Below are 24,037 nucleotides of genomic sequence, written 5' to 3' on the forward strand. Positions count from 1 at the left end.
ACTTACCTCGACAGGTCCTGTGGTCTCCCCACTGTGAAACGGCTTTCCAGGCTCTCAAAAATGCTCTAATTAACGCTCCTGTCTTGGCGGCCCCAGCCCTTAACAAACGTTTTATCGTCCATACAGATGCTTCCATGTTCGGGCTGGGAGCCGTCCTCAGCCAAGTAGGTGAAGATGGAGGGGAGCATCCAGTTGCCTACATCAGCCGGAAGCTCCTGCCCCACGAAGTCAGCTATGCAGCGGTCGAAAAGGAGTGTTTGGCTTTGGTGTGGGCATTAAAGAAATTGACTCCCTATTTATATGGTCAGGAGTTCACTCTGGTCACCGACCATAACCCGTTGGTGTGGCTGAACCGGGTCTCTGGAGATAACGGCAGGCTATTACGTTGGAGCTTATCGTTGCAACCCTTCAATTTCACCATTACTTACAGACCTGGGAAACAGAATGGCAACGCCGACGGGTTGTCCAGACAAACCGACCTCAGCCCCGCATAACCAGCGGTCTGGACAGCCTTAGTCTGCCCTGAAAAGGGGTCAGACCGTGTCTGCCAGAGTGTTCCACAGAAAGGGAGCACTGTTACAGAAGCATTAGTTATTTTGTTGTGAAGAGCTTATTTCCCAGCAGCAATGCCTGAACCAGCAAGCCAGCGCCTAAGAAGGGCTCCAAGAAAACCGTAACAAGTATCATTTCATAAAGAGTTAACTCTTTTTTTTCAGCTTTTAGAAACTATTGTCTAATCACCTCTGGAGCCAGACTGCTAATTGATAAGATGAACTTGTAAACTTGTTATCTTAAGTACTGTAATCCTATTGTGGCCTGTCAAAGGACAGTGCTCTCTATCTAAATGTGTGATGGGGGATTTTGTGCTTCCCCCCCTCTCCCCCTGGGAGTGCCCTGTGTGCATGTAACCTTAATAAAAAGCAGGCTGGGCATCCCAGTCCTGAGTTCTTGTTTGACCCTCAATCGCAGCGTTGACTCGTTTTTGTGGGCAGAAGGGTATCCTAGCGGTACTGCAGCTAAGGGAGATTATTCTATATTTGCGAGACTCATATAGAATACTATGGAAAGCAGCTTCTCCCCTCTTTAGCAATAGGGATCCAGGCTACTAAGCGGTCCATCTCTCAGCGAGACTAAGGGTAACCGTAACACTGATCTCCAATGGATGGAGAGGAAAGAGGGGGGTGGAAGGAACATACAAATGGTAGGGTCGGGGCTGGATAGGAGAAGGGAGGCACATGGAAGGGAGGCACATGTGGTAAAAAGAAACTTAACAATAGACCCATAGGGGGTTCAGATATACACATTTTTAGGGTCACAGCAAGCGACAAAACATATGCATAAACATGAACACACACAGCCAAGAGCAAATACTTAGTCCTTGAATTAGATGGTAGTGAAAGTCCTTGGGATTGGACATCCATTCTATAAGGTGAATAAGGTAAGAGGATGGATGTATGCAGGGTATTCCCCTCAACCCTCGCCATTACGGGTTTCAGCATCTAGGAACTCTTGCAGCTGTTGTGGGTTCAAGAAGAGCTTAGGGCCTCCAGGAGTCATCAGTCTCAGTTTGGCCAGATATAGTAGTGAGGCTTGCCGGCCCATGGAGTGTAGCTTGGAGCAGAGGGGGGCGAACTCTTTTCGTCTTCTAGCCACCTCTGCAGAAAAGTCTTGAAAGATAAGGAGTTTGTGGCCTTCGTAGAGTAGATCAGATTGAGATCAGTATGCCTTTAGGACTGCCAACTTCTCTTGGTATCTAAGTAACTTAAAGAGGACCTGTCTTGGTCTCTGGTTAGGCCTGAGTGGCGGTGGTTCTGGACCTATTCTGTGTGCCCTCTCGATGTCTAGCGGCATAGTCTCTTGGTCCATCTTCAGTAATTTAGGCAAGGTATAATCTGTGAATTCCAGTAGGGCCTTATTTTTAATTGACTCAGGGACCACCACAATCCTCAGATTGTTGCGGCGAGATCTATTCTCGAGGTCATCTAACTTGTCCTGTAATACTGAGTTATGGCGTTCTAGACGTTGTAGGGCCATAGTGGATGTTTGTTGGGAATCCTCCACATCCGATATCCTTTGCTCTGCATGTTGTAGTCTAGTGGAATATTGTCAGATCTCGGTAGTGAGTGTCCATTCCTACCTGCAGTGTTTCCATTTTAGGCAGAAAAAAGGCATTAAGATCCTGAAGTAGGTCAGAAGATGGCGCAGAGCTAATGTCTCTCTGGGAAGGGGAGACAGGGTCCGGGTGGATTTCCAGAGTATGCTTCTTGTTCTTGTCTAATGCTTTTTGTTTACCAGTCATGATGGGTATAGCCTGTGATGCTTATACCTTAAAGTATTTATCGACTTTCATAAGGATTGTTATTCTCTGCACTCCCTCTATATGTGATCACAGAGAGAGTTCTACGTTAGGATGCGTAGTTGCTACTGCAGTAATAAGAGCTAGTTCTGGGTATCTGATTTATTGAATCTCTACAGGGGATGAAGGTAAAACTCTGTCTCTCTGACTCTCCAAGCAAGGTATTGCTAGCAAAGTGCAGTCTTCTTTCTCTTTTTTTGTAGAAAGTAGTGACAAAGTTCTTAATGTGGAGCGTGAGGGCAGCAGTCCCCTCCCTGATAAAATGGCAGTTATCTGTACCTCCTGCCGGCAGATGTAGAGTGGAGGGTTAATATTTTATTACTTGCTGGCTTTGCTTACTTCTGCTCTCTGCAAGTCTAGGTAGGTCTGAGGCCTAGGCCACGTGGGTGCAGAACTCCATTGTAAAACACAGCCAGGCTAATGAGCGTCCTGCCCCTCAACAGTGTCCAGCATGTGTGCTCCAATATGTCTTGTCAGTGAGGGCCCCTGCTGCAATGTCCCCTCTATATGTATGTGGCTGCCCACGGCCCCTGCCCCCCCCCACGATGTCTCAGATCCCCCAAACTGGGCTCCTCAGAGTCTCTCACCCCTCATTGCTCCTGGGAAAAGGTCTCCCCTCTAGATATTAGGCCAGCCGCTGTTGATCAGAGCAGGCTACAACTGCAGGGGTTTCAAGATGGCGCCGCAGCGTTTAGCGCCTTTTGCGGTCCGGGGCTCCCGGCGGACAGGAACGGCGTCCTTCGTCCTGCACACTGATGTAGTCAGCCGGCGTTAGTGTCCTCTGCTCAGCAAGACTGTTGTGTGGGGCCAGGCAGTTCAAAAACAGGCGTTCTGTGGGGTAGTTGTGCTCCGGTTTACGGAGCTCTCTCTCTCTGCGGCTGCACAGGAAGCCCGCCCACCGGAAGTCCCCTAAGTAAGTTATTTTTAATTATTTTATTATTGAAGTTTATAAACAAAATTACAGACAATTTCTAAAACAAATTCATCGACACAACCTGAATTTACAAGTAAATTAGGACAACTAAAATTTGTAAAAATACATCTTAAAAAAAAAAGGTCAAAATAACAGTCCACCTCTCAGTTTAAGTAAGTTCCATGAAATCTCATGAGATCACAGCAAAGGCAAAGAATTATTGATGATTGGCTATTGTTTTTTTTCATCTTGCTGCTGGGCAGCAGCTGAAGTATAACGGTTTACTCAGCACTTACTCTGCTGAGCTGAGGAAATTGTGAGGTTAAATATCTTCCTTTTTTACATAGAGATGCTCAGGTGATATTTTCCTGTCAGCTTTTTACAGTTTTACTGCACCAGTTTCAAGTGATTTAGCATATGAGTATTATGTCCCTTTAATGATACTTGCACACTTAGATCAGTGACATTTCTGCCGTTTTGACATTCTATCACACACTTCTGTGTGGTGTGCATGATACACACTGGAGGTTTTATATTTTATAAGAAGCTGCATTGCTCTATCACTGGTTTTCAAACCTGTCCTCAGGCCTCCTTAACAGGTCAAGTTTTGAGGATATCTCAACTAGAGCACAGGTGAGATAATCAGCTGATTGGTAAACATGCGGCTAGATTACGAGTTTTGCGTTATGAGCTGCGCGGTGCTAACGTGCAGTTTTTTCTCACCGCTCACTTACCTACAGCGCTGGTATTACAGGTTTTTACAAACCCAGCATTAACAGGCAAGAAGTGAGCGTAGAGCAAAATTGAGCTCCACACTAAACTCCAATACCAGCGCTGCTTAAGTCAGCGGTGAGCTCATTGTACATGCTTGTGCACGATTTCCCCATAGACATCAATAATTTCCCCATAGACATCAATGGGGAGAGCCAGCTGAGAAAAAGTCTAACACCTGCAAAAAAGCAGCGTAAAGCTCAGTAACGCAGCCCCATTGATTCCTATAGGGAAACTAAAGTTATGTTTACACCTAACACCCTAACATGAACCCTGAGTCTAAACACCCCTAATCTTACACTTATTAACCCCTAATCTGCCGCCCCCGACATCGCCGACACCTGAATTATACTTATTAACCCCTAATCTGCTGCCCCCGACATCGCCGCCACCTACCTACATTTATTAACCCCTAATTTGCCGCCCCGGACATCGCCGACACCTACATTATACTTATTAACCCCTAATCTCCCTCCCCCAATGTCGCCGCAACCTTCCTACATTTACTAACCCCTAATCTGCCGCCCCCAACGTCGCCGCCACTATTCTAAATTTATTAACCCCCCTAAACCTAAGTTTAACCCTAACACCCCCTAACTTAAATATAATTTAAATAAATCTAAATAAAATTACTATCATTAACTAAATTATTCCTATTTAAAACTAAATACTTACCTATAAAATAAACCCTAAGCTAGCTACAATATAACTAATAGTTACATTGTATCTAGCTTAGGGTTTATTTTTATTTTACAGGCAAGTTTGTATTTATTTTAACTAGGTGGAATAGTTATTAAATAGTTATAAACTATTTAATAACTATCTAGCTAAAATAAATACAAATTTACCTGTAAAATAAAACCTAACCTAAGTTACAATAACACCTAACACCACACTACAATTAAATCAATTCCATAAATTAAATACAATTAAATAAATTAAATTAAATGAGCTAAATCACAAAAACAACAAACACTAAATTACAGAAAATAAAAAACAAATTACAAGATCTTTAAACTAATTACACCTAATCTAAGAGCCCTATCAAAATAAAAAAGCCCCCCCAAAATAAAAAACCCCTAGCCTAAACTAAACTACCAATAGCCCTTAAAAGGGCCTTTTGCGGAGCATTGCCCCAAAGAAATCAGCTCTTTTACTTGTAAAAAAATACAAACAACCCCCCAACAGTAAAACCCACCACCCACACCACCAACCCCCCAAATAAAATCCTAACTAAAAAAACCTAAGCTCCCCATTGCCCTAAAAAGGGCATTTGGATGGGCGTTGCCCTTAAAAGGGTATTTAGCTCTATTGCAGCCCAAAGCCCTAACCTAAAAAATAAACCCACACAATACACCCTTAAAAAATCCTGACACTATCCCCCGAAGATTCACTTACCTGGAGAAGTCTTCATCCAAGCGGCAAGATGTCCTCAATGAAGCCGGCAGAAGTGGTCCTCCAGATGGGCTGAAGTGGTCCTCCAGACGGGCAGAAGTCTTCATCCAGATGGCATCTTCTATCTTCATCCTTCTGATGCGGAGGTGCGGAGCATCCTCTTCAAACGACGTCTTCTTCGGAATGAATATCTCTTTAAGTGACATCAAAGAGATATTCATTCCGAAGAAGACGTTGTTTGAAGAGGATGCTCTGCGCCGGATGTCTTGAAGATGGAGCCGCTCCACGTCAGAAGGATGAAGATAGAAGATGCCGTCTGGATGAAGACTTTTGCCCATCTGCAGGACCACTTCTGCCCGTCTGGAGGACCACTTCTGCAGGCTTCGTTGAGGACATCTTGCCGCTTGAATGAAGACTTCTCCCGGTAAGTGAATCTTCAGGGGTTAGTGTTAGGATTTTTTAAGGGTGTATTGGGTGGGTTTATTTTTTAGGTTAGGGCTTTGGGCTACAATAGAGCTAAATGCCCTTTTAAAGGCAATGCCCATCCAAATGCTCTTTTCAGGGCAATGGGGAGCTTAGATATTTTTAGTTAGGGTTTTATTTGGGGGGTTGGTTGTGTGGGTGGTGGGTTTTACTGTTGGGAGGGTAGTTTGTATTTTTTTTACAGGTAAAAGAGCTGATTTCTTTGGGGCAATGCTTCGCAAAAGGCCCTTTTAAGGGCTATTGGTAGTTTAGTTTAGGCTAGGGTTTTTTTTATTTGGGGGGGGGCTTTTTTATTTTGATAGGGCTTAGGTGTAATTAGTTTAAAGATCTTGTTATTTGTTTTTATTTTCTTTAATTTAGTGGTTTTTTTTTGTGATTTAGCTAATTTAATTTATTTAATTGTATTTAATTTAGGAAATTGATTTAATTGTAGTGTAGTGTTAGGTGTTAGTGTAACTTAGGTTAGGTTTTATTTTACAGGTAAATTTGTATTTATTTTAGCTAGGTAGTTATTAAATAGTTAAAGGGACACTGAACCCAAATTTTTTGGGGAGGGAGATTAGGAATTAATAAATATAATGTAGGTTGCGACGATATCCAGAGCGGAAGATTAGGGGTTAATAAGTATAATGTAGGTGGCGGTGATGTTAGGGGTGGCAGATTAGGGGTTAATAATATTTAACTAGTGTTTGCGAGGCGGGAGTGCGGCGGTTTAGGGGTTAATATGTTTGGCGATGTCCGGAGCGGCAGATTAGGGGTTAACATTTTTATTATAGTGTTTGAGATGCGGGAGGGTCTCGGTTTAGGGGTTAATAGGTAGTTTATGGGTGTTAGTGTACTTTTTAGCACTTTAGTTATGAGTTTTATGCTACTACTTTGTAGCGTAAAACTCATAACTACTGACTTTAGAAAGCTTTACGAATCTTGGAGGTAGAGGGTGTACCGCTCACTTTTTGGCTTCCCAGGACAAACTCGTAATACCGGCGCAATGGAAGACCCATAGAAAAAAGGGTTTACAAACTTTACGTAAGTCGGTTTGCAGTAAGGCCAAAAAAGTGTGCGGTGCCCCTAAACCTGCAAGACTCGTAATACCAGCGGTAGTGAAAAAGCAGCGTTAGGACCTGTTAACGCTGCTTTTTCATCTTACCGCAAAACTCGTAATCTATCCGATGGTTATTTTACCAGCTCTCATACAAGGTAATCCCAAAAATCTGTCCCGTTGGGGAGACCTGAGGACAGGTTGTAAAACCAGTGCTATTTATATGTATATGTGTGTGTGTGTGTGTGTATATATATACACGTTTTACATTTTCTGTTTGTTTTTCTCTATTCAATTATCTTTCTCTTAGGAGGTCTAAATTAATAAATTTATTATTTGAGATATATATAAGAAATAATATCACATGACTAAAATGAATTTACTAAAATGTTTTTAGGCCACAAGTTTATTGTAACAAATATAGTACACCAATATATATGCAGATACTGTCTCTTTAATATATCAAGGGAGTTTGCCCCTTTAAAAAGGAGGTGTGCACAGGTAATTACCTATGCAGTGATCAAGTGCGCAGGCACGAAACATGTATGCAACGTTCCTGTCCACACTGATGTGATTTTAAATGTCTATCTACCGTGCTACGGTTTTTCTGTTTTTAAACTTGGATCAATAAATTTTTGGAATTTTTTACTTTATACCGGTCTGAAGGTGTATTTTGTGCATTTTTTCTCTTATCTTTATATATATATATACACGGAAGGGGACTTCACTCGGAAGGGGACTGGGTACACGTCCTATAACCCTGCAACATGCTCAGCCCTGGCTGCTATAGCACTCTCAGGAAGCTGTACTGTCCCCATAGTCACAGGCAGTTAACCCCAGTCAGGTCTGGGTGCAAGGCCCATGGGGAAAATTACAAACTAAATTAATACAACACCCAGAGAAAGTCCAGCACTCACTTACAAGCTCTCAGCTAAGATTAAAAGCAAAACTGTAAGAGTTAGCTACCGCATCTGGCCAAATGGGACAAGCCCAGGTACCACGTCAAGGTCTCTTCATAAGTCTGTGAACCTTGACATGTTCCCAGTTTGTTTGATTGAGTGCTTGCATTTGTATGGCTGTATTAGGAACCCAGGTTTAGGAAGAGACCTTGACGTGGTACCTGGGCTTGTCCCATTTCGCCAAATGCGGTAACTAACTTCTTTGTAACAGAGTGCTGGACTTTCTCTGTGTGTTGTGTGTGTGTATATGTGTATATATATATATATATATATATATATATATATATTTATGTAACAAAAACTGCAAAAATTTAAAATTTTTACTCTACGTAGTGCTCCCTAATCTAACCTTAGCTAGCAAGCGAGCTGCATGAAGTCTCCAAGAGTAAGTGAGAACGGTATTGGCTGAATCACGGTGAGCAAGCAACAGGTGTATGTTTGCTTACGATCTGCTCCCTAAAATACGGAGATTTTTTCACTTCAACACCTATGCCTTGGGTTACTTTTGCAACATTGTTTATTAGCTGATTCAGAGGTTGTTACATTGTGCCTCTAAAAGAATTGTTGCCACTTAGGAAATGCCTGGGACAATGTTATACATTTAAGTCTGCACCTAAGACACCTAAAGTACCGGACAACATATATATATGGTATTCTGTGCCACTGTGCGGGACTTTTCTCAGAGACTTTTTTCCTTTTTCTGGGTCTTATGAACATGAACTAAACAAATAAAAACAGATAAAAAGCTAAGGTTTGTGTTAAGGCCAGTAGCCTTATAAGGAATCTAAAGAGAAGCTTTGCATGAGGCATCGGTTTCGCCATTAAGATGTAATCATTAAACTAAGTGTTTGTGGCAGGTCAATGGGTTATAAATCCTTAAAGGGATAGTAGGAGGTTGCTCTAATAAAAGAAAGGGAAAAAAAGAAAGAAAGGAGTAAGAAGGATTATTGCAATTATAGGAGTCTGAAGGACAAATTGCTATATTAAGTAACGTTGGACGTGCTTATAATCCCATATAACCATAGCTAAACAAATAGGGTCACAATGGCCTTTAAGAAATTGGCTAAGCAGGATAAAATGGGTAAAACAAACACTCAACAAGCACCTAAGGTGGATATGTACTTTAAAGCTGCAGACTCCTCTATATTAAATCATTCTTCAGACATTCTATCGCCTGTAAAACAAATATCCTGTACCCTGAGCCTAAGACATCTCAGTTAACAAGAGCAGACCTTCTGACCCTGCCCACGAAAGCTGATATTCAATCGTTTTTAGAGGAAATCAGTTAAGTTTAACAATGTATTAAAAATGAGCTCTCCATAATAAAAAAGGAAATAACGGATATTGGTAACAGGGTGGCACAACTAGAAGAAGTTAACAAAACATCTTCTAGATCTTCGGACTTTATGGCACAGCAACTATGCCAGCAAGAGGAGGCAATAACAACTTTACAAAATCAAGTGGAAGATATGGAGAATAGGCAGAGACTATACTACTAATAAATCTTGAACAATATCTTCTCCAAATGTTTTCCTTTCTAACTAATAACAAAACATACCCAGCAAGAACTCTGGAGTGATGCCATAGAGCAATAAGATCCAGGTATAAAAATGGTGAACCCCCTAGAGACGTTATTATCAAATTTGATCACTTTAAAGATAAAGAGGATATAATTCAAGCAGCAAGAAAGCAACAAAATATTCTGTTTGAAGGTCAACCCATACAGATCTTTTCAGATCTTTGTCCAAGGACCCTACAAAGAAGAAAAGACCTTAGATTTCTCACTCTACACCTTAGCCAACTTAATATCTTTTATAGATGGGGTTTCCCTTTTGACATAAAAGCTACGGCAAATTGAAAAACTGCCAATTTGCGCTCCATAGAGGATCTTGAAATTTTTGGTGCCACTTTGGAGATTAACCCCCCTGAGCACCCTTTACCAAACAACCAAGAACTGGGGAGGACAAATCCCCCACAAAACGTATCAGCTTCACATGGGTCAACAAGTCAACAATGGATTAAAATTCCTTTTAGTAGAAAACAGCAAGTTAAAGCTATTGTTCATTAGGAAACTGTTTCCACTTCTAATATATGATTATCCCTTTGTTATAATTTTGTACGAGGGTTTTTTAATATAAAACAAGACACTTAGGCCTAGATTTGGAGTTCGGCGGTAAAAGGGCTGTTAACGCTCCGCGGGCTTTTTTCTGGCCGCACCATAAATTTAACTCTGGTATCGAGAGTTCAAACAAATGCTGCGTTAGGCTCCAAAAAAGGAGCGTAGAGCATTTTTACCGCAAATACAACTCTCGATACCAGAGTTGCTTACCGGCCTCAAAAACGTGCTCGTGCACGATTCCCCCATAGGAAACAATGGGGCTGTTTGAGCTGAAAAAAAACCTAACACCTGCAAAAAAGCAGCGTTCAGCTCCTAACGCAGCCCCATTGTTTCCTATGGGGAAACACTTCCTACGTCTGCACCTAACACTCTAACATGTACCCCGAGTCTAAACACCCCTAGCCTTACACTTATTAACCCCTAATCTGCCGCCCCCGCTATCGCTGACCCCTGCATATTTTTTTAAACCCCTAATCTGCCGCTCCGTAAACCGCCGCCACCTACGTTATCCCTATGTACCCCTAATCTGCTACCCCTAACACCGCCGACCCCTATATTATATTTATTAACCCCTAACCTGCCCCCCACAACGTTGCCGACACCTGCCTACACTTATTAACCCCTAATCTGCCGAGCGGACCTGAGCGCTACTATAATAAAGTTATTAACCCCTAATCCGCCTCACTAACCCTATCATAAATAGTATTAACCCCTAATCTGCCCTCCCTAACATCGCCGACACCTAACTTCAATTATTAACCCCTAATCTTCCGATCGGAGCTCACCGCTATTCTAATAAATGGATTAACCCCTAAAGCTAAGTCTAACCCTAACACTAACACCCCCCTAAGTTAAATATAATATTTATCTAACGAAATAAATTAACTCTTATTAAATAACTTATTTCTATTTAAAGCTAAATACTTACCTGTAAAATAAATCCTAATATCCTAATATAGCTACAATATAAATTATAATTATATTATAGCTATTTTAGGATTAATATTTATTTTACAGGTAACTTTGTATTTATTTTAACCAGGTACAATAGCTATTAAATAGTTAAGAACTATTTAATAGTTACCTAGTTAAAATAATAACAAATTTACCTGTAAAATAAATCCTAACCTAAGTTATAATTAAACCTAACACTACCCTATCAATAAAATAATTAAATAAACTACCTACAATTACCTACAATTAACCTAACACTACACTATCAATAAATTAATTAAACACAATTCCTACAAATAAATACAATTAAATAAACTAGCTAAAGTACAAAAAATAAAAAAGAACTAAGTTACAGAAAATAAAAAAATATTTACAAACATAAGAAAAATATTACAACAATTTTAAACTAATTACACCTACTCTAAGCCCCCTAATAAAATAACAAAGCCCCCCAAAATAAAAAATTCCCTACCCTATTCTAAATTAAAAAAGTTACAAGCTCTTTTACCTTACCAGCCCTGAACAGGGCCCTTTGCGGGGCATGCCCCAAGAATTTCAGCTCTTTTGCCTGTAAAAGAATAAATACAATACCCCCCCCCCAACATTACAACCCACCACCCACATACCCCTAATCTAACCCAAACCCCCCTTAAATAAACCTAACACTAAGCCCCTGAAGATCTTCCTACCTTGTCTTCACCATCCAGGTATCACCGATCCGTCCTGGCTCCAAGATCTTCATCCAACCCAAGCGGGGGTTGGCGATCCATAATCCGGTCCAGAAGAGGCTCCAAAGTCTTCCTCCTATCCGGCAAGAAGAGGACATCCGGACCGGCAAACATCTTCTCCAAGCGGCATCTTCGATCTTCTTCCATCCGGAGCGAAGCAGCAGGTTCCTGAAGACATCCAGCGCGGAACATCCATCAGCCAATCAGAAAATTCCTACCTTAATTCCGATTGGCTGATAGAATCCTATCAGCCAATCGGAATTCGAGGGACGCCATCTTGGATGACGTCCCTTAAAGGAACAGTCATTCGTCGTTCAGTCGTCGGTCCGGATGGATGTTCCGCGCTGGATGTCTTCAGGATCCTGCCGCTTCGCTCCGGATGGAAGAAGATCGAAGATGCCGCTTGGAGAAGATGTTTGCCGGTCCGGATGTCCTCTTCTTGCCGGATAGGAGGAAGACTTTGGAGCCTCTTCTGGACCGGATTATGGATCGCCAACCCCCGCTTGGGTTGGATGAAGATCTTGGAGCCAGGACGGATCGGTGATACCTGGATGGTGAAGACAAGGTAGGAAGATCTTCAGGGGCTTAGTGTTAGGTTTATTTAAGGGGGGTTTGGGTTAGATTAGGGGTATGTGGGTGGTGGGTTGTAATGTTGGGGGGGGGGGGTATTGTATGTTTTTTTTTACAGGCAAAAGAGCTGAAATTCTTGGGGCATGCCCCGCAAAGGGCCCTGTTCAGGGCTGGTAAGGTAAAAGAGCTTGTAACTTTTTTAATTTAGAATAGGGTAGGGAATTTTTTATTTTGGGGTGCTTTGTTATTTTATTAGGGGGCTTAGAGTAGGTGTAATTAGTTTAAAATTGTTGTAATATTTTTCTTATGTTTGTAAATATTTTTTTATTTTCTGTAACTTAGTTCTTTTTTATTTTTTGTACTTTAGCTAGTTTATTTAATTGTATTTATTTGTAGGAATTGTGTTTAATTAATTTATTGATAGTGTAGTGTTAGATTAATTGTAGGTAATTGTAGGTAGTTTATTTAATTATTTTATTGATAGGGTAGTGTTAGGTTTAATTATAACTTAGGTTAGGATTTATTTTACAGGTAAATTTGTTATTATTTTAACTAGGTAACTATTAAATAGTTCTTAACTATTTAATAGCTATTGTACCTGGTTAAAATAATTACAAAGTTGCCTGTAAAATAAATATTAATCCTAAAATAGCTATAATATAATTATAATTTATATTGTAGCTATATTAGGATTTATTTTACAGGTAAGTATTTAGCTTTAAATAGGAATAAGTTATTTAATAAGAGTTAATTTATTTCGTTAGATAAAAATTATATTTAACTTAGGGGGGTGTTAGTGTTAGGGTTAGACTTAGCTTTAGGGGTTAATACATTTATTAGAATAGCGGTGAGCTCCGGTCGGCAGATTAGGGGTTAATAATTGAAGTTAGGTGTCGGCGATGTTAGGGAGGGCAGATTAGGGGTTAATACTATTTATGATAGGGTTAGTGAGGCGGATTAGGGGTTAATACATTTATTATAGTAGCGCTCAGGTCCGCTCGGCAGATTAGGGGTTAATAAGTGTAGGCAGGTGTCGGCGACGTTGAGGGGGGCAGATTAGGGGTTAATAAATATAATATAGGGGTCGGCGATGTTAGGGGCAGCAGATTAGGGGTACATAGGGATAACGTAGGTGGCGGCGATTTGCGGTCGGAAGATTAGGGGTTAATTATTTTAAGTAGCTGGCGGCGACGTTGTGGGGGGCAAGTTAGGGTTTAATAAATGTAATACAGGGGTCGGCGGGGTTAGGGGCAGCAGATTAGGGGTACATAAATATAACGTAGGTGGCGGTCGGCAGATTAGGGGTTAAAAATTTTAATCGAGTGGCGGCGGTGTGGGGGGACCTCGGTTTAGGGGTACATAGGTAGTTTATGGGTGTTAGTGTACTTTAGGGTACAGTAGTTAAGAGCTTTATGAACCGGCGTTAGCCAGAAAGCTCTTAACTCCTGCTATTTTCAGGCGGCTGGAATCTTGTCGTTAGAGCTCTAACGCTCACTTCAGAAACGACTCTAAATACCAGCGTTAGAAAGATCCCATTGAAAAGATAGGCTACGCAAATGGCGTAGGGGGATCTGCGGTATGGAAAAGTCGCGGCTGTAAAGTGAGCGTTAGACCCTTTAATCACTGACTCCAAATACCAGCGGGCGGCCAAAACCAGCGTTAGGAGCCTCTAACGCTGGTTTTGACGGCTACCGCCGAACTCCAAATCTAGGCCTTAGATATATGATGTTAGCTATAGGAAATGCTACTTGTTAAATGACTGCATAAAGTTGAATTGGGGGGGGGGGTAGTGTTCCCCCCCCCACTTATATATGTAGTAAGATATATTGAAGGTATAGTCCAATAAGGTAGGAACATGTTTTAGCACTTTTTATTACATGGGATATAATGTGTATGACTCACTGGGTAACTAGCTATTAGCTATTATTGCTAGTCTTATATGTATTTTGTCACCTCAATTAATTAGGTATGACATGAATTTGTTCTAGTGCACTTAATAGTTGTGTATGTAGACCCACAAGGGGGCTCACAAGAAGATATTTGTATTATCACCCTTCTTACACGGGATCGTAGAATCCCAATTTAACATGTTGGACTCACTATTTCACTAGTTATTAGTTATCACGGTCACTTTTATACGACACGTAATACACTGGCTAAATTTTTTTTTCTGTATTTGTAGAATGCTATAGATAAAATTAAAAAATTATTGTAATTATACGACACGTAATACACTGGTTTTAATGTTTTTTTTTCTGTATTTGTAGAATGCTATAGATAAAATTAATCAATTATTTTAATTATTTCTACCGTATGAAATTTTAGCTTGATATAGAGCTTTAAAGTTAAAACATGGTGGTTATTTCTATATGTTTCACGTTACATCAAATGTATTGGCATAAAATGAATGCATTTTTTTTTAACATTCTCTCTCCCTTTCTTTTTACCTTGGGTAGTTAGACTTAGGGACTGAGGAACAAAAGCTAAATAGTAGCAGAAGGCTGAAAGACTATAGGTTAACGGTTATAAGAATTAAAATAAGAAAGGAATGTTAAGGGATTGGAATATTATTCAACTTTAAAAGAATGAAGGGTGAAGAGAGTATATGCGGAGAAAGGTGAGAAAGGGGTAAGGAAGAAAGGGTCAAATAAATACGGAACCTTTATGTAACCTTAGTTTGTATTAGGCATTTGTATGGAATAAAATGTATTATGGAGCAGAGAGTTGGACATGAATTTAAAGCTATAGTAGTGTTACAACTAAATCCAGTTAATAATTTATACATGTTAAGCCTATCCTATATTACTTTATAATTTAGGGACATTGATTGCTTATTTATTTTGAACTCATTTTTATAGAGTTGCCTTAGGGGGGATAGGGTATTTCGGTTTAATTTCCCCATTTAATGTCAATGTGGGGTTGGTGTGTTCCCCCCCCCCCCTCTCCAGTCTATATCTTCCTCTCTCTCTCTCCTACTCCATCTTCTTATACCTCAAGATATTATGTATGGAATACAGTTAGCTGGCCTTAGATGGAGATAAGAAAGATACATTTATTATCCCAAAATGCAAAGGGACTTAATATCCCACAGAAACGTAACATAGCATTACATAGTTTTTTTTAAAGCAAAAAGGAGATATTGTATTTGTCCAAGGATCACATTTTGCTAGTACTACAGAACCAAACTGTATAAATAATCACTATCCAACCATATATCAGAGTATTAATATATTAAAGATAAATGGGGTGTGTACATTGTTACATAGAGAAATTCCTTTTCAACTTATCCATATGGAAAAGGATGACGAGGGAAGGTTTATTTGCCTGGTAGGTTTGCTCTATAATAGACCAGTCACATTAGTGAATATATACGCACCTAATAGAGAACAGAAGTTATTTAAAAAAAAAAATTATTAATCAAATATTAGATGTTCACAAAGGTACTTTAATCAAAGGTGGAGATTTTAACCTTCCTTTAGAATCTTTATTGGATTGCTCTAAATCCAAAAGCAACATTTCTAAACACATAATTAAATCAGTCAAAACTAATCTTCTTTCCCTATACCTAATAGACGATTGGAGGGCCCTCCATTCATCAGAAAGAGATTATACTATTTATTCAGTTCCCCAAAATTCATATTCACGTATAGATTATTTTTTGGTAGACCAAAATAGTTACACACTAGTGCAAGAGGCCAAAATCCATAATATCTCATGGTCAGATAATTCTTTGATATCTCTATGTTTGAATTGGCCGGATAGACCAATAATACCTTATCAATGGCGGTTAGACAAAAATCTTTTAAATGACTTACAAATTAAACAATCCATATCCAATTCTTTGGAAACATATTTTAGTATTAATCATAGTAAAGACACGTCTCCAAGTATATGGTGGGAGACATTTAAACAGGTAAGAAGAGGAGAATTTATTAAACACAAATCGAGAATTAATAAAAAAACGAGAGAAACTTATAAAGATCTTATAAAATCCCTTCAAAAGGAAGAACATGAACATAAAAGAGACCCTTATAATAAACAAACTAGGATTTCCCTTAAGGAAGCGCGGAATAAACTTAACTCTTTCTTAAAGGGACATGAAACCCAAAATTTTTATTTCATGATTCAGATAGAGAATACAATTTCAAACAACTTTCTAATTTACTTCTAATTATCGTATCTGTTTCTTTCTCTTGGAATCATTTGTTGAAGGAGCAGCAATGGACTACTGGTTTCTAACTGAACACATGGGTGAGCCAATCAAAATCAATATATATATGCAGGCACCAATCAACAGCTAGAACCTAGGTTCTCTGCTGCACCTGAGCTTGCCTAGATAACCCTTTCAGCAAAGGATAACAAGAGAAGGAAGCAAATTAAATAATAGAAGTAAATTGGATAGTTGTTTAAAATTGTATACTCTATCTGACACATGGATTTTTTTCTCATGTCCCTTCAAATAAAGGTGCCCAACGTAGAGCTCTTTTTCTTAATGTATTTTTTAATGGGGGCGATAAATCAGGCAAATTACTAGCAAGAGCGTTAAAGAAAAAAACACTACAAACTTATATCTCAAAAATAATAGATGGTAATGGTAAAGAAGTAGTTGGGAGTCAGGATATTGCTAATGAATTTCAAAAATATTATCAACAGCTATACAATCTTAACTTACAAAATAACTCTCAAGCTTATCTAAAGGAGAAAATTTCCTATATTAATGACACAACAGTACCTACCATCTCTGAAACTAAAAAAAAAAATAGGTTAGATGAGTCCTTTTCTCAACAAGAGATTATACAGACTATTAAGACTTTTGCTATAGGAAAAAGCCCAGGTGCAGAGAGGTTTAGTATGTTATTATAAGATCTTTTCTTATATCCTAGCCCCTAAACTTATGGGTTTTTTTTTAATTCTCTTGGTAATGATTCTACTTTATTAAAATAAATGCTAGAAGCTAGGATAATAGTGTTACCTAAATCAGGTAAAGATCCTAATGTTCCAGCGCACTTTAGACCTATTTCGCTATTGAAAATTGATATTAAAATATATGCTAAACTAATATGTAATAGAATAAATAAAATATTACCTGATATAATAAACATCGATCAAGTAGGATTTGTACCAAGAAGAGAAGCAATATATAATACTATTAAAGTTCTACATATAATAAAATATGCTAAATTACATGGGATCCCCATAGTAACACTCTCATTAGATGCCGAAAAGGCGTTTGACCAACTTGACTGGTCTTAAAAAATGTGGCTTTGGGGAAAAAAACATCCAACGGATTTTTCATCTTTATGCATCACCTTCAGCCAAAGTGAAAGTTAATGCAGTATTCTCAGATTTGTTTAGTATATCAAACGGCATGTGGCAGGGATGTCCCCTGTCCCCTTTGTTATTCGTTTTGTCTATGGAGATTCTAGCAGCGAAGTTACATTCCAATACAAACATTAAAGGGTTAAAATAGGGGAACAAGAATATAAAATCTCATCCTATGCCGACAATGTATTACTTACTATAACGGACCCAGTTAGGTCTATTCAAAACCTAGAACCTGTTTTTTAGGATTTTGGGAGATATTCAAATTTTCATATCAATAAGAATAAATTGGAAGCTATTAAGGTCTCATTGTCATCTAGGGAAGACCAGGAATGTAAATTACATAGGTCATACACCTGGAAGGAGACTCCTTTAAAATATCTGGGGGTACAATTGTCGGCAGATGATAAACAACTCTTTTTTGATAATCATTTCAAATTATTTAATTATCTTTAAAGAGACCTTAAAGCCTGGCAATCAAAATCTTTATCATGGCTAGGCCGAATACACATTATAAAAATACACATTCTCGCGCAAATTTTATATATATTTCAGACAGTACCCATTAGACTTCCTTATACCTACTGTGTCAATCTTCAAAGAATGATTAATTCCTTTATCTGGAACCAAACAAAACCCAAAATTAAAGCTTCTCTTTTATATATGTCAAGGAAAACAGGTGGCCTGGGGGTCCCAGATTTTAAGAATTATTATAGAGCCATAACACTCCAAAGAATATAAGATTGGCACACTAATTATAAGAATAAAGCATGGATATCTTTAGAAACTAATTTAGTGGCACAGCAATCAATAAACAAATTAACTTGGACACTAGCAGAAGGGAGGCCCTCAAGTATAAAAAATTCCTGATGATTAATCACACTTATAAACAATGGGACACAATTATATCAGAGCATTCTGATATTTCAACTATTCCCTCTCCACTACTGCCGATTATTATTAATGCTGAGTTTCAATTGCATGATTTTCTGGAGTTTCATCCAGAAAAGGTAAATTTAACAAGACAATTAGCCATCTTTGAAAAAGCATATCAGGCTGAAATTCATATGAAAGGTACTATCTCATTTAGTTATAAACGTCTAACTATATTAGAAGACATTAAAAATCATGTATATATACAAAAATGGGAAAACGAGACGGGGGAGCAATTAGAAGATATAGATTGACTACACATATTTTCTAATATAGCCAGTTCATCATCCTATTCTAATATTCAAGAGCTATATTATAAAATTCTCACTAGATGGTATCTGACCCCGGCCAGATTATACAGTATATATCCAAATGCTTCCAACCAATGTTGAAGAGGGTGTGGAATGCTAGGCAGTATGAAACATGGTGGGACTGCCCATGATTAAAAATGAATGCCGAGAAATCTCTAAATGTATTCAGGAGGTAAGTGGTAAGGATGATTTCCAATTAGACATATATATATACTGCTCTATTAAACAAGCCTATTAAAGGTATATGTAAAATCAGAACCAATCTTATAACGCATGTATTAAATGGTATGAAATCCATATTAACTACAAACTGGAAGAAAACGTTTGTTCCTGACAAAGAAATAATACTCTCAAGAATTAGTGAGCTAGTAACACTTGAGGAATACTCTTACTTAAAATCTAAAAGAGAACACCTTTTTTAATTGATACTGGGATGAATTTCTACATAAAAACGAATTAAAAGAGTTTGTAAGGTATGGGCCAGCAGGAGTAGAGGAGCGAGTGGATGGGGAGAGAGAGGAGGAATAGGTTCTCTTGGGGTGTTTGGTTTTTTTTCCCCTTTTTATTGTGTTTTTTTGTGTTCTGTCTTGTACGAGTTTGTTTTAATTAAGTTCATCAGATTAAAGGACTTTAAAGAGAGCGTGAGTTCATATGTCTTAACACCTCTATATTAGAACATGAAATCTTTTGTAAAGCTTTTTGTATGTATAAAATGTGAATGTATATTTATCGTTTGGGATAATAAAATTAGAAAAAAAAAAATAGGAGAAAGGCTTTGCAAACACCTGCAGGCACAGGAGGAAATATAATATTGTAATGATTAGTATCCATGCTATTGTAGATGTTCTAAGCATTCTTTCATTTTATATATTTTTTAAAATGATGCAGTTCTGACCTTCTTACTCACCAATGTTTTTCAAATCCTGGGAGTCTATTGCTTACATATTATTTGATAACAAAACTATTTTAAAATCAAATGTAACTATAAACTGAAAGAATACTCATATTGAATATTTTAAAGCTGTCTTAAAATGTAATTAAATGTAAAAAAAAAAAAAAATTGCTTCTTTGCTTTTCGCACACAGAACAGACACTTATTTATGAAGTGTACCTGCAATGTCCCTATCAAATATTACCTTATATTTTTCAAACTGAAATAGAATTGCTTTAGCTGGATCCTTTTTTTTTCATTGCACCAGTTATGTCTTTTGATAAGGAAAACATTTTTTTCTGCTGCCAAGCAGATCTGTTCAATGAAATTAAACAGATATGTATTCTGTGGGCTAAACAATGTCCTCTTTGTGCTTTTGTAAGGACAAAGCAAACAAATTACCATTAGGAAAAAAATGTGTAGCCTTCAGATGCCAGTCTGAAATGTATTCATTAATCTACCATGCATAGTTTCCTGAGAGTTTGTCTATAGCATATACTGATATAGTCCACTGTTGCCATTTCAGGCTTAAATGTATTAACATAAATGATTAGATCCTAATAGCATGGTGTATGATGCACTCTCTGAGCTAGTGTTGCAAGAAAATAAAAAATGAAGAGAACCTGTTAAAACAGCAAGTACAAAGGAGTCACTATTATTTAAAGTGACAGTAACATCTAGTTTAAGCCCCTTGTCATTGGCTCACTATGTTCAGCAAACTCCCAGTAGTGCATACCAAAAGAATGAAGGCAATGTGATTGTAGAAGTAAAGCTGTTTTAAATGTTATGCTCCATTTGAATCTTAAAATAAACATCTTGGGTTCATGTCCTATTAACAGGAATAATAAACAGTTGCTGCTACCATGACAACACCTTTGTCAGTAACTGAATTATTCTAAATCAAATTCAAATATATTTGATAATATTACAAATACTTAAAGGGACACTCAAGTCAAAATAAACTTTTATGATTCAGATAGAGCAGCAGTTGTAAGACACTTTCCAATTTACTTCCATTATACAATTTTGCACAGTCTTTTTATATACACACTTTCTGGGGCTCAAGCTCCTACTGTGCACAAGCTCACAGGGTATATGCATACTAGTCTGTGATTGGCTGAGGTCTGTCACATGATACAGGGGGACGCAAAAAATGAAGGGAACCATTTGCCAGAAAAAAATCTACTGCTTATTTGAAATTCAGAGTAGGTGTTATTGCGTTGTATTTTCATTATGTACTTGTTAATTATTGTACTGTATTTAGTGGTAGTTTAAATGAATAAAATGCATTTTTTTTTGCAACTGGAGATGCAGAAAATGTTTCCTTAGTATTTGTAAGTGTATGTATGAAGAAGCGTTTATAGGCAGCTGCATACTGTGCATAATGCTCACCAAAAACTCAATTTAAGAAATAAAATGAATTGAATGTTTTTCTTCATCCATAAATAACTAAAACTGCCTATTTGACAATACTATTTCCTGCTCAGTTAAATTATTAGATTTATTCCTGCTCTTCACACATATTCTGTCTTTCACTCCCACTTATTCTAGAACATATATGTTTGAGTATTCATAAGTTGCAGAGTTTAGTTGTATTTGTTGTTATATTTTGTTTCTATTGAGAGTTATTAACCCCTTTCTGTCTGACATACATAGAGCAGCAATTAACCACCATCGTATCTGACCCATGCCCTTCAGTAAGTAACCTTTTCCTGGCTGACACATACAGATTAGTGATTAACCCTGATTTGTGCAACAGCATAGAAGTAGTGACCTTCTGTCAAGGTACAGTATGGAGGCATGCTGCTTAGCTCCTCAAATTAGTTACTCCTTCAAGTTACATGTGCAATTCAGCAGCATGTCACTGCGCCACCCAATTTAACACTTAAAGAGACATGAAACCCAGTTTTTTCTTTCATGATTTAAATAAAGCATACAATTGTAAAAAATGTTCTAATTTACTTTTATTATCAATTTTGCTTTATTCTCTTGCTATCCTTTCTTGATGGAGCAGCAATGCACTACCGGGAACTAGCTGAACACATCAGTAAAGCCAATCACAACAAGAGGCATATATGTGCAGACACCAATCAGCAGCTAGCTCCCAGCTCCTGGGCCTATATAGATATGCTTTTCAACAAAGTATACCAAAAGAATGAAGCAAATTAGATAAAAGAAGTACATTTGAAAGCTGTTTAAAAATGTATTCTCTATCTGAATCATGAAAGAAAAATGTTGGGTTTCATGTCCCATTTAAATTTAAAAAAAATATATTTATTAGGTTAGTGGGAAAGCATGCAGCTCACCTACTTAGCAGAATTTGACACCCTCTTAAATTATTAATCTTGAGCCGTATTTTTGTAGCCACCAATCACCTCCTAGCTCCCAGTAGTGCATATCTGCTGCCAAGCCTACCTAGGTATGCTCTTCGAAACAGGATACCAAATGAGTAAAGTGCATTTTTTTTTAAAAAAAAAGTAGATGGAAATGTCTCTTCACGTTACACGATCTATCTGATCCATGAAAGTTTAATTATAGCTTTCATGTCCCTTTAAAAATGTGATAAAGATGATTCTAGATCTGAAAATTAAGGTTTACTTGAGCTGAGAATTGGCAATTATTTGTCACTGGTGGTTGACTTCATATAAATATTGTAAGGCTGTAAAAAATGAGATCATCCAGGCCTGATGTGTTTCTGGTAATATTCATTACATGAGGCTAAAGTTCTCATAAAGGTTTATAAGTGTTTCAATGGTGAAGTCAATTTGTAACTAGGGGTGAGTTACAAAAATAAAAGTTGTGTAGTACAATATTTTAAAATTGAGAATAGATGATTATGATCATTATTATTATTATTTATTTGCAGAGCGTCAACATATTTTGCAGCAGTAGAACATTGGCGCATTATGCCATAGTGCAAGTTACACAAAGGTAACTACATAAATAATTAGGGGGTAGAGGTACCTGCTTGTCAGCTGCCACCTAATGTAGGTCACCTTGTAAAAAAGTGATATACAGATAGGTTTGCCATCCAGCTGGTATTTTTAAGGTCAAAGTTGAAAATAAAGATTAAATATAGAAAATAACTATGCTCTGATGCTGAAACTTCTTCCAAGTGTGCTGGAATATGATTATAAACCAATGAGCAGTTGTATTTTCTAATATATGCTGTATAATTACAGAAAAGGTTGCAACCCTATACATAGGACAGGTAGGAGCTTACATGTTAAAGAAAGTGAAAGGGAAGATGATGAGAAAAAAGTGGGTATTGAGGTAAAGAAACAGAGATAAAAATATTAAACGCTTTACAAATTTACGATATTCAGTGAATATTCTGATGTTCTGGAGCCTAGTTTAAAGACCAAAGAATTTGTTTTTTTTTATTTTTATTTTTGTTTTTTTTCGTTATTTTCAGGAGTTAAGATACAGACATAGTTCCATTAATATCATGTGACATCTATATCTGTTACAATATTTACATACATCATCATAATAACCAAAACATTTTTAAAGAAGTTACTCACTTAATAAAGTAGGGTAATACAACACTAACAGTGCAGTCGATACACAAGTAAAGCAAAAAAAAAACAGACAAATTTAAATGATTACACCATTAGAAAACACAGCATCCCATCATTTAGAGAAGCTATGGGCCTCTAGTTATTAATGTCTGTCGGACCTGATCCGACAGTGCGGATCAGGTCCGACAGACATCGCTGAATACGGCGAGCAATACGCTCGCCGTATTCAGCATTGCACCAGCAGCTCACAAGAGCTGCTGGTGCAACGCAGCCCCCTGCAGATTCGTCAATCAACCCGATCGTACTCGATCGGTTTGAATTGCGGTGATGTCTGTCCACCTGCTCGGAGCAGGCGGACAGGTTATAGAGCAGCAGTCTTTGTGACCGCTGCTTCATAACTGGTGTTTCTGGCGAGCCTGCAGGCTCGCCAGAAACACGGGGCATCAAGCTCCAATCGGAGCTTGATAAATATGCCCCATGGGGTTAAGGAGCTATGGAAGGGGGGGAAGGGGGAGGAGGAGAAGGGGGGAAAAAGCCAAAAACCCTCAGTTAGACCATGTCATTGGGAATCTACCATTGCTTAGGTTTTCCCTAAAATAGTCTGATTTACAGAAGCACAGAATCATCTGAATCTGTGCTCTGATTGGCAAAGCCTGTATGACCCTCAGCCATTTAGCAAAAAAAATAAAAAATTCCTATCAATACCGTTTTGCAAGTTAAATAGTTCTATTG

The sequence above is a fragment of the Bombina bombina genome, chromosome 2 (genome assembly GCF_027579735.1).
Source record: "Bombina bombina isolate aBomBom1 chromosome 2, aBomBom1.pri, whole genome shotgun sequence".
Lineage (NCBI taxonomy): Eukaryota > Metazoa > Chordata > Amphibia > Anura > Bombinatoridae > Bombina > Bombina bombina.